The sequence below is a fragment of the Ovis canadensis genome, chromosome 12 (assembly GCF_042477335.2).
Source record: "Ovis canadensis isolate MfBH-ARS-UI-01 breed Bighorn chromosome 12, ARS-UI_OviCan_v2, whole genome shotgun sequence".
NCBI classification, from domain to species: Eukaryota; Metazoa; Chordata; class Mammalia; order Artiodactyla; family Bovidae; genus Ovis; species Ovis canadensis.
The window spans coordinates 61,122,739-61,130,997 of record NC_091256.1 but is presented as its reverse complement, the minus strand read 5'-3'; positions in this window follow the sequence as shown (position 1 = coordinate 61,130,997).

Genomic DNA, 8,259 nt, shown 5'->3' with positions numbered 1-8,259 from the left:
CTGAGAGGGCTAAAGGGACAGTTAGGTAAAGTATGGCTCAGATAAAGACACAGCCTCATGACCAACTACAGGACACCTCGGCCAGGAGGAGGGACCATGGCCCCCCAATCCTGCAGTCAGACTAGGCCCAAGGTGTGGAGCCTGAGAGCCGCAGACCACGCACTGGGGATGGGGGAGGCAGCAGCCCCGGGGCAGGGGGGCAGTGTGACAGCTGATGTGTATCAGACCAGGCCACAGGGTCTCCCCATGCTCCTGCCATCCTGATGGCCCAGCATGGTCACCAGAAGGGCTGCAGGGGCAAAGCTGCAGGGCCTGCCTCCTGGGCCACCAGGGTTGCAGCAGCTCCCACAGGCACTGGCGTGGCAGGGAGCCAAGGCTTAGGGCCCCGGGGAAGGGCCTGGCTGGTGGGCAGCAGGCATGGGGAGGTGGCAGGGCCCACAGCTCCGGGGCTCAGCCGGGCGGGAGGCGGGGAGTGGCCGGGGCGGCCCGTGGCAGCGGCTGGAGGCCTGGGCGGCAGGAAAGGGACAGGTGACGTCATTGCCGCCTGGAATCTGCTGTTTGGAGGCGTCGCCATGGAGACCGGAAGGCTCAGGGTGGGTAAAAATAGCAAACCCAAGAGGGTGTAAGTTCCAAGAACGCGAGTCTGAAAAGAAAGGAAAACACGGTCTCCTTCCCTGTTTCTTGAGGAGGACAGAGACCCAGGGCTGCAAGCTGCAGGAGGGGCCTTGGGGCTTCCGGCTCAGCCCCACCGCAGCCCGAAGTCCTGGGGTCCCTGCCGCCTGCCCTCCCAGAGCTTTGTCCCCAAGCAGGGCGTGGCGCGACCAGGCTCTGGCGGGAGTGTCTGGAGTCCGCTTTCTCTAGGTGGCGGAGGCAGCCCTGGGGCCACTTTCCTCCCCTCTTCCTCCTGTGGCAGAGAGGCAGGAACTCAGGACGCCCAGCGGCCTGGATGGGCAGTCTGCATGGAGTCCCAAGGCTCAGTTGCCCAGGCCCAGGGGAGTGGGGGAGGGGCACCTCAGGGGAGAAGCGGCAGGGGGCCTGGTCCCTCTGGCCCCATGGCCACCCCTCTCTCAGTTTCCCTGAGGGGACTTGTCTTGCTCCTCTCCAGGCCAGGAGCCAGCATGACTCCTGAAACACCCAGCACACACTGTCAGGACGCCCCTTCAGCTGCAGCCTCTGGTGCCCCGCGGTATCCTCATGGTCCCAGGACACAGAAATGAGGCAGGAGGTCTGAGGTCCCTGGGCTCTTCTCCCCAGAGGCCTGAGAGGACCCTGCAGCCTCGAGGGGCTCCTGGATTGGTGCCCACTTCCAGGAAGCAGAGCTGCCCTGCTGGAGGCTCTGGTGGCACTTCGCAGGGAGGGGTCCTCTGTCCTGACCAAAGGGGACCCTGATTGCTGCTCCTTCTAAGAACACAGTCCTGGCTGAAATGCTGGGCTCAGGGCCCACAGGTGAACCAAGGGCTCTCAGAGGGGCCAAGAGCACCAGGCAGGGGTGCTGAAAGCACAGCAGCGGGCCACTCCCAGGCCCAGAGGGAAGGCAGTCCATCCCATTCACCCTGCCCTGGGGAAGTACCTTCCTTCTCCCCCTCCCACCTAGGCTGATGGTGGGGCTGCATCTCTGCCCACAGCCTCTCAACAAATCTGAAAGAACCTGTAGTCTCTTCTCTTCCACCCTTGTTCTGCAGGGTTGGGGGAGCCCTCTCCCCACATGGGAGGGGACCCTGGGAGTGCAGGGGTCTTGTCTCTGGTGCCCAGATGCCCTTGGCTGGTGGCGGTCGATGGCTGCAGAAATGAGGGGGGAATGGAGCCCCGTGCAGGGGGAGCTCGTTCCCCCAAGAAATAGCTCAGATGCCTTATGTAAGGGTGAGCTCACTGCAGAGTCTGCCAGGAATGACGGCAGGAGGGCGGGGGGGGGCTGCTTAGGCCGGAGTGTGGCTCCGATTTATGAGGAGAGAGGGGCCCAGGGCCTGGCGGCAGGAGGGGCCTGCTGGCTGGCCTGGGGTGCAGAGCCAGGGCACAGGTCCTCCTGGGGCTGGAGGGGCCAGAGAGGGACCAGGTCCAGGTGCTGTCGATGGGCCTGGGGTTCTTAGATCGAGATCCACCCTGCTCCACTCCCCCAACTGGGCACCGGTAGGAGTGTGGTCAGAGCAGGGGCCCCTAAGTGCCCAAGATTCTCTGGGAGCAGCCTGGGGGGCCTTGGATGGGGGTGGGCACTAGCTGCCTTCTGTCTTTCAGCCCCTTCCCAGGATGCTTAGCCAGGGGGACGTGGCCTCCCTGTTCTTTCTTCCCTGCTGGAGGCTGGTCCACCACCCCTTGGTGTCCCCTCCCCTCTGGGGTGTGCAGCATCCCTCACCCACTGTGGGACAGGCCCAAACCTCAGAGCCAGCCCAGCAGCCCTCTCTCCTGGAGAGGCAACCTCAGGCCCAGAGGGGAGGGGCTTAGAGCAGCCGCAGAGGGCATGCCCAGGGCCCCGGAGCAATCCACCCCCTCCTCCCCAGTAGGAACCAGCTCCCAAAGCACCCAGCCTGTGGACCTCTGACCCCCTGGTTGCCTGGACTGGAGGAAGGTCCCTTGTCCCATGAGACCGCCATCAGATGTCCACTAACAGGTACCCAGAGTGCTTGCTCCTCATTGGAAAGGGCTAGGTCACAAGCTAGAAGAGACGACCCCAGGGCCTGGGGGTGGCGGCGATACACAGAGGACACAGGAGTGGGCTGGGAGCTCGGGGTGGGCAGACCCTGCTCCCAGGAAGTGTGGCTAGGAAGGACAGTGAGAAGGAGGCAGCTGGAGGGGCCATGGGCCCAGGAGACAGGAGGTAGGGCCTATTCTAGTGCTGGGGGGGTATGAGGGTGAAGGTGGGAGAGGCCAGGGGTCCCTCTGGATCTCAGGCTTTACCTGGCTGCTGGGAGGTCAACGGGGTATGTCCTAAAGGTAGGGGCTTCTTGTTGCTCCATGCTTCACTAGGGTCACTGGGGTCTCTGAGTGGCCCTCAGAGAAGCCCCCTGCCTGGACTGCTCATCAGAGCCCCCATCCAACACCTGCTGCAGATGGCTGGGCCTCACCTGGGTGCCCATGTCCTCACTACACAGTGCCCTGGGCAGGTCCCAGGCCTCCAGAGCCTCAGTGTGCCCTGCCATGACCCAGGAAGTGACATCATGCCCTCAGAGCTGCATGTGTAGGTGCGTGTATCACAGCGGCCCTTGCGACTGGTCTGGAGAGGCCATCCTGACCACTGGGCTCTTCTGTCGATATCAGCGTCAGGCAGCTCAGTCCCGGAGTCTTTGGAGTGTCTGGTGGGAAACTTCCTGCAGGCAAGGAGCTGCCTTTCCACCCATCATGTCCCTGGTGCCCACCTGGCACCACTGAGCAGTGTCTGCTGGTGAAGGGGACATTAGGGGGTCCTTGAAGGGCTTGGCTCCCCGCTCCTTGCAGTTCAGCACCCTGGCCCCTCATCCTGGGGCCCAGGGCTGCAGGCCATAGGCGGCCACCCTGTGATTGGTGGGGCATGGCCAGCAAGGGGCACGTTCCGCTTGGAGCAGTGCAGGATGCTTCAGGGGACAGGGTCCTGTTGGGCGGGAGTTAGGCTGCAGGGCAGGTGCCCACAGAGCACCCTGCAGCCTGAGGCCACGTGCCCAGAGGCTGGGGCCAGGCCTGCTACAGTGAGGGGGGTGGATAGGGCCTGAGGGCCATGGGGTGGGCATTTGGGTGACTGTGTCTGGCATGGGAAAGGGGCCCACTTGTCCCTCCCCACTCCAGGAAGACGGTGACAGCTCCTGGGTGGGGGCAGGGTTTGGGGCTGCTGCCTGCAGTGGGGGTGGGCAGGACCTGGGGCTCCAGGGGAGGCAGCCCCCACCCTCTGCCAACCTCTGAGGTGGTGTGCCGGGCTCACCATCATGGCCATTGGTGTTTCCCATGCCCTGTGGCCAGGTGCTCAGCTCAGCTTCCCAAGCACCACTCCAGCTGAGCACCATGAAGCAGGTCTGGACTGAGTACTGGGTGCCAGACCCATGTGGGACCCAGCCCAGGCCTTGGCCCCCGAGTACCCAGGGGAGGCACACACACCCTCAGCCCCTGGGTGAGTAGTTCTTACACAGGCCAGGAGGCTGACCCTACAGAAGGTTTCATGGGGGGAGGGGAGAATCCTTCCCAGACAGAATGGTTTAGAAGAAACAAGAGGGAAGGTCAACAAGACTGAAGCAGCTTCTTTGGAAAACCAGAAAATGCAGGTCATCACAAAGAAGAAATTTAAAATATCTGTGGTTCCCTCACTTGGGAAAAACTACTTTCTTGTTTCCGACATAGAAACTGAGGACCATAAACATCTGAGCAGTACGTCAGCTGCACCCATGATTGAAAGTGTTCCATTGACTTTCAGTTGAAAACTTGTGATTTCCACTTTGATTCCTTCTTTAATTGATGACTTATTCAAAGTGTATTCTTTAATGTCCCAAACTGCGTCATTTTGAGGGAGCGAATGTGAGGATGAGATGGTTGGATGGCATGACTGACTCAATGGACATGAATTTGAGAAAACTCCAAGAGATGGTGAAGGACAGGGAAGCCTGTTGTGCTGCAGTCCATGTGGTTGCAAAGAGTCGAACACGACCGAGCATCTGAACAGCAATAACAACACATGACTACGTCTTTTTGTTGTTACTTATTTTTAGTTTAGAGTTCCACTCTGTTTGCTTGGTTCTTACCGAAGAAAAACACGTAGATGAAGGGAACAAAAGGAACCAAGAGGTTAGGACACTGTGGACAAGTCTGTAGTGGTCACTGAGCCACCTCCCCCTGACCCTGGGTCCAGTGGCCTGGGCTCAGCCTCTCTCAATTCTTTCAGCTGTTCCTTCTCTGATTTTTCTGTTTTTCTGAATTATGTGCTTCTGCTATTCCTTTCTTCAAGTTTTGGACTCTGTGACACGTCACTGCAGCAGCTCTGATCCAATACCCCCTGCCCCTGCCTGACTTTCTCTTCCTTTCTCCCTGCAAATGCGCTAAATTGTTGTTTACACTACTATAACTATGTCAATACATTCACTGCTTAAGCCAAGTGGTGAACTCTACTTAGATTTTCCCTATGTTTTTCCTGGAGTTAATATTTGCCTTGCTTTCTTTTTCAACTGCTGAGCTAGTGCCTAGAGCTAATATCTTCCATCTCACCCAGCAGGCCCTCCATACAGTTGCTTGCTTGCTTGCTTGCCGGGTCACTTTAGTCATATCCAACTCTTTGTGCGACCCCATGGACGGTAGTCCACCAGGCTCCTCTGTCCATGAGATTCTCCAGGTAAGAGTACTGAAGTGGGTTGCCATGTCCTTCTCTAGGGCATCTTCCTGACCTGTGTCTCTTACACCTCCTGCATTGGCAGGCAGGTTCTTTACCACTAGTGCCACCTGGAAAGCCCTCCATACAGTTTGGAGCTAGTCAAATGCATCCTATAGTCCATCACATCCTGGCACCCTCTGTTCTCTTGTCCTGCTCTGGGCTGGTTGCTCTCTGGGCTCCTCCTCTAGGGTGCTGGGAAGAATCTCTACATCCCATTCAGGGACCAGACAGCCTCTTCTGAGCCTGTGTGGTCATGCTGGAAGCCTGGTTCCAGCTCCCATTTGAGAAGTGGCTTGTGGCCTCAACTGCATCCCATAGTGTGCTTAAGCCCCTGTCCTTGGGGGTGTGAGGCCAGCTCCAAGCCCAAGGTAGGCTGCTCAGTCTCCATCTTGCTCTACCATGGGGCTTCCCTTCTGTCCTTGTCTCCAGGCCTGCAAAGCACCTTCTTTCTGCCTTTTCACAGAACATTTAAAGAGCAGACCTATGTTCCCTGGCACACGTTCATGCTGGGCCAGGAAGGGGTCCAGCTCGTCTGCCATCTCAGGTGGAGTTGCAGGAGACACTCGTGGAGTCTCACCTGCCTTGCCTGACTGGAGGGCTTTCAGTGGCCCTAGGCTGGTGCTCACTCCACTGGGCAGCTCAGGCTCACAGGACCCAACAGAGAACCCATGCCTTCTCCCTGTAACATTCTTAGAAATAAACTGGGTGTTTTCTAACAATCGCAGGTTAACAGAGAAGTTAGCAGTTGCAAGAATAGTACAGGAACACACCCTCCCCACACCCCATGTGCCATGTGAGAGTGAACTGCTGGCACGGGACTCCATCACACCCTGCAGCGCCACGTCCTGGGCAGGGCTGCTGCCCTCTGCTCCCCAGACACATTTTAGGCTGCTCTGATAACATCATCGGCAGTAACCATGTCCAGCCAGGGACCACACATTGCTCTGAGCCTTTCTATCTTTCGTCTGCATCAGTCCAGAATATTCTTCGGCCTTTCTCTGTAAGGCCCTGATGCCTTTGAAGGTTCCAGGCCCGCCTTTCTGTACAAAGTCCTTCTGTGTGGGTGCTAGAGGTTCGGCATGGTCAGATGCAGGCTATGCCTCTTTGGCAGGAAGAGGGAAGTGACTCTCCGCTCCCCCTCCCCCCGCAGTCAGGTGGTGCAGGGTCACGATTAATATGATGATCGCTGGCGTCCACTTGGATGACTGGGTTTGGGTGGTGCCTGCCAGTGTCCCCCGCCTCCGGGAACTCACTCATCTTCCCTTAGCAGTTGATGGGAGCCTTGTGGGGAAGAACTGTAAAACAAGGCAAATAGACCATTTCTCACCAAACTTTCAAGTTATAAATATTATTATTTTAATACATATTTAAATACACTGGCTATGCACAGCCCTCTGGTTTTTTGTTTTGTTTTGTGGTTATGATCCCCTACCATTGTGAGCATCTCTGACTTGCCAGTGGGTGCCCGTCCTCTTGAAGCGGCTACACCGTCTCTCTTGACCAGTCCCTGTTATCCTCTGGACTTCCCTACTTCCCAACATGGTAAGATGTTTCAGACTCTTTCTACCCTCTCTCTGCCCAAGCCCTATGACCAACTGTTTTTCCAAAGGACCCTGCTTCCTTTTAGTGGAGGATGGCACTTAGAAGCCAAGACACAGCTTCTCAGGGTGCTTGCTGCTGTTGGGGGTGTCTCTCCTCTCAAGGCCTTTCCCTGGGGAGAGCTCGGGGTTATATGGACGCCTGTACAAACATGCATCCTCGTTTACAGTCTCATGCGTCCACATGGATAAGTCCAATTCAATGCCTTGCACTTATTTATTCCTTTCCATTTTAAAATTCCCATCTGACTTGTCACCAATAATTCATTTCCTTATTGGCTCAATCCCATAAGTAATCAAGCTGCCTGGCCAGCAGATGTCTTTTTCCTCCTCAGGCTCTGACCTCAATCAGGACAGCCCCATGGCATCGTTCTGGGATCCACAGTCCAGTTCCAGGAGCCTGAAGTGGCAGGCTGGTGACACACATGCCTTCCCTCTGCCCACCTTCCTCCCACCTGGAAACATCTCCCAGACACACTGTTTGGACCCAAATCTTTGTCTCAGGATCTGCTTCAGTGGAACCCAAACTAAGGTAAAAGGTTTAAGTTTTTATCAAACTTGTGTTACTTAAGTGATTTTTTTTTTTCAAATTTAAAGTTTTGAAACAGTATCTTAGGGACTTCCCCAGTGGCGTAGTGGATAAGAATCTGCCTGCCAAAGCAGGGGACATAGGTTCAGTCCCTGGCCCGGGAAGAGTCCACATGCCACAGAGCAGCAAAGCCTGTGTGCTACGAACCACTGGGCCACACTCTAGAGCCTTCAGCAAAAGAAGCCACTGCAAGGAGAAGCCAAGCAGTGAAGGGCAGCCCCTGCTTGCGGCTAAGCAACGAAGACTCAGCACAGCCAAAAATCAAACAAACCACTAAACAAAATAAAGATAAACAGGATCTTAGCCCTTTCCTGACAATGGCAGTCTGTGCTTGTTTGAGGCCAAGTGTTTTCTTCCCAGGGAGCAGGGATAAGGGAGCAGGTGGGACCAAGGAGGGCAAGGCTGGTCCTCCAGGGAAGCTGTCTGTGGGCGTCTCTGTAAGCACTTGCTGACTTGAGTCTCCTGGTCCATTCCCCCAGCTGGGCGTCTGAGCTGTTCCCCGTGGCAATGGATACCACATCACTGCCAGCATGCTCATCTCCTGGGTCCTGGGGCGCTGCCAGTTCCAAAGCCAGCACCCAGCTGCTGGAGGCCTCTGAGGGGCCTGAATGACCTTGCTCCCTTACAAGCAGGTTTGTCCATCCTTGGCCTCCTTGGCTGCAGGAGACGGATGCCACACAGGGCAGGATTTGGTCTCCTTCCCCACTGGTCCCAGAACTTGGCTCATGCCCATGGGGGTATGCATTCCATAA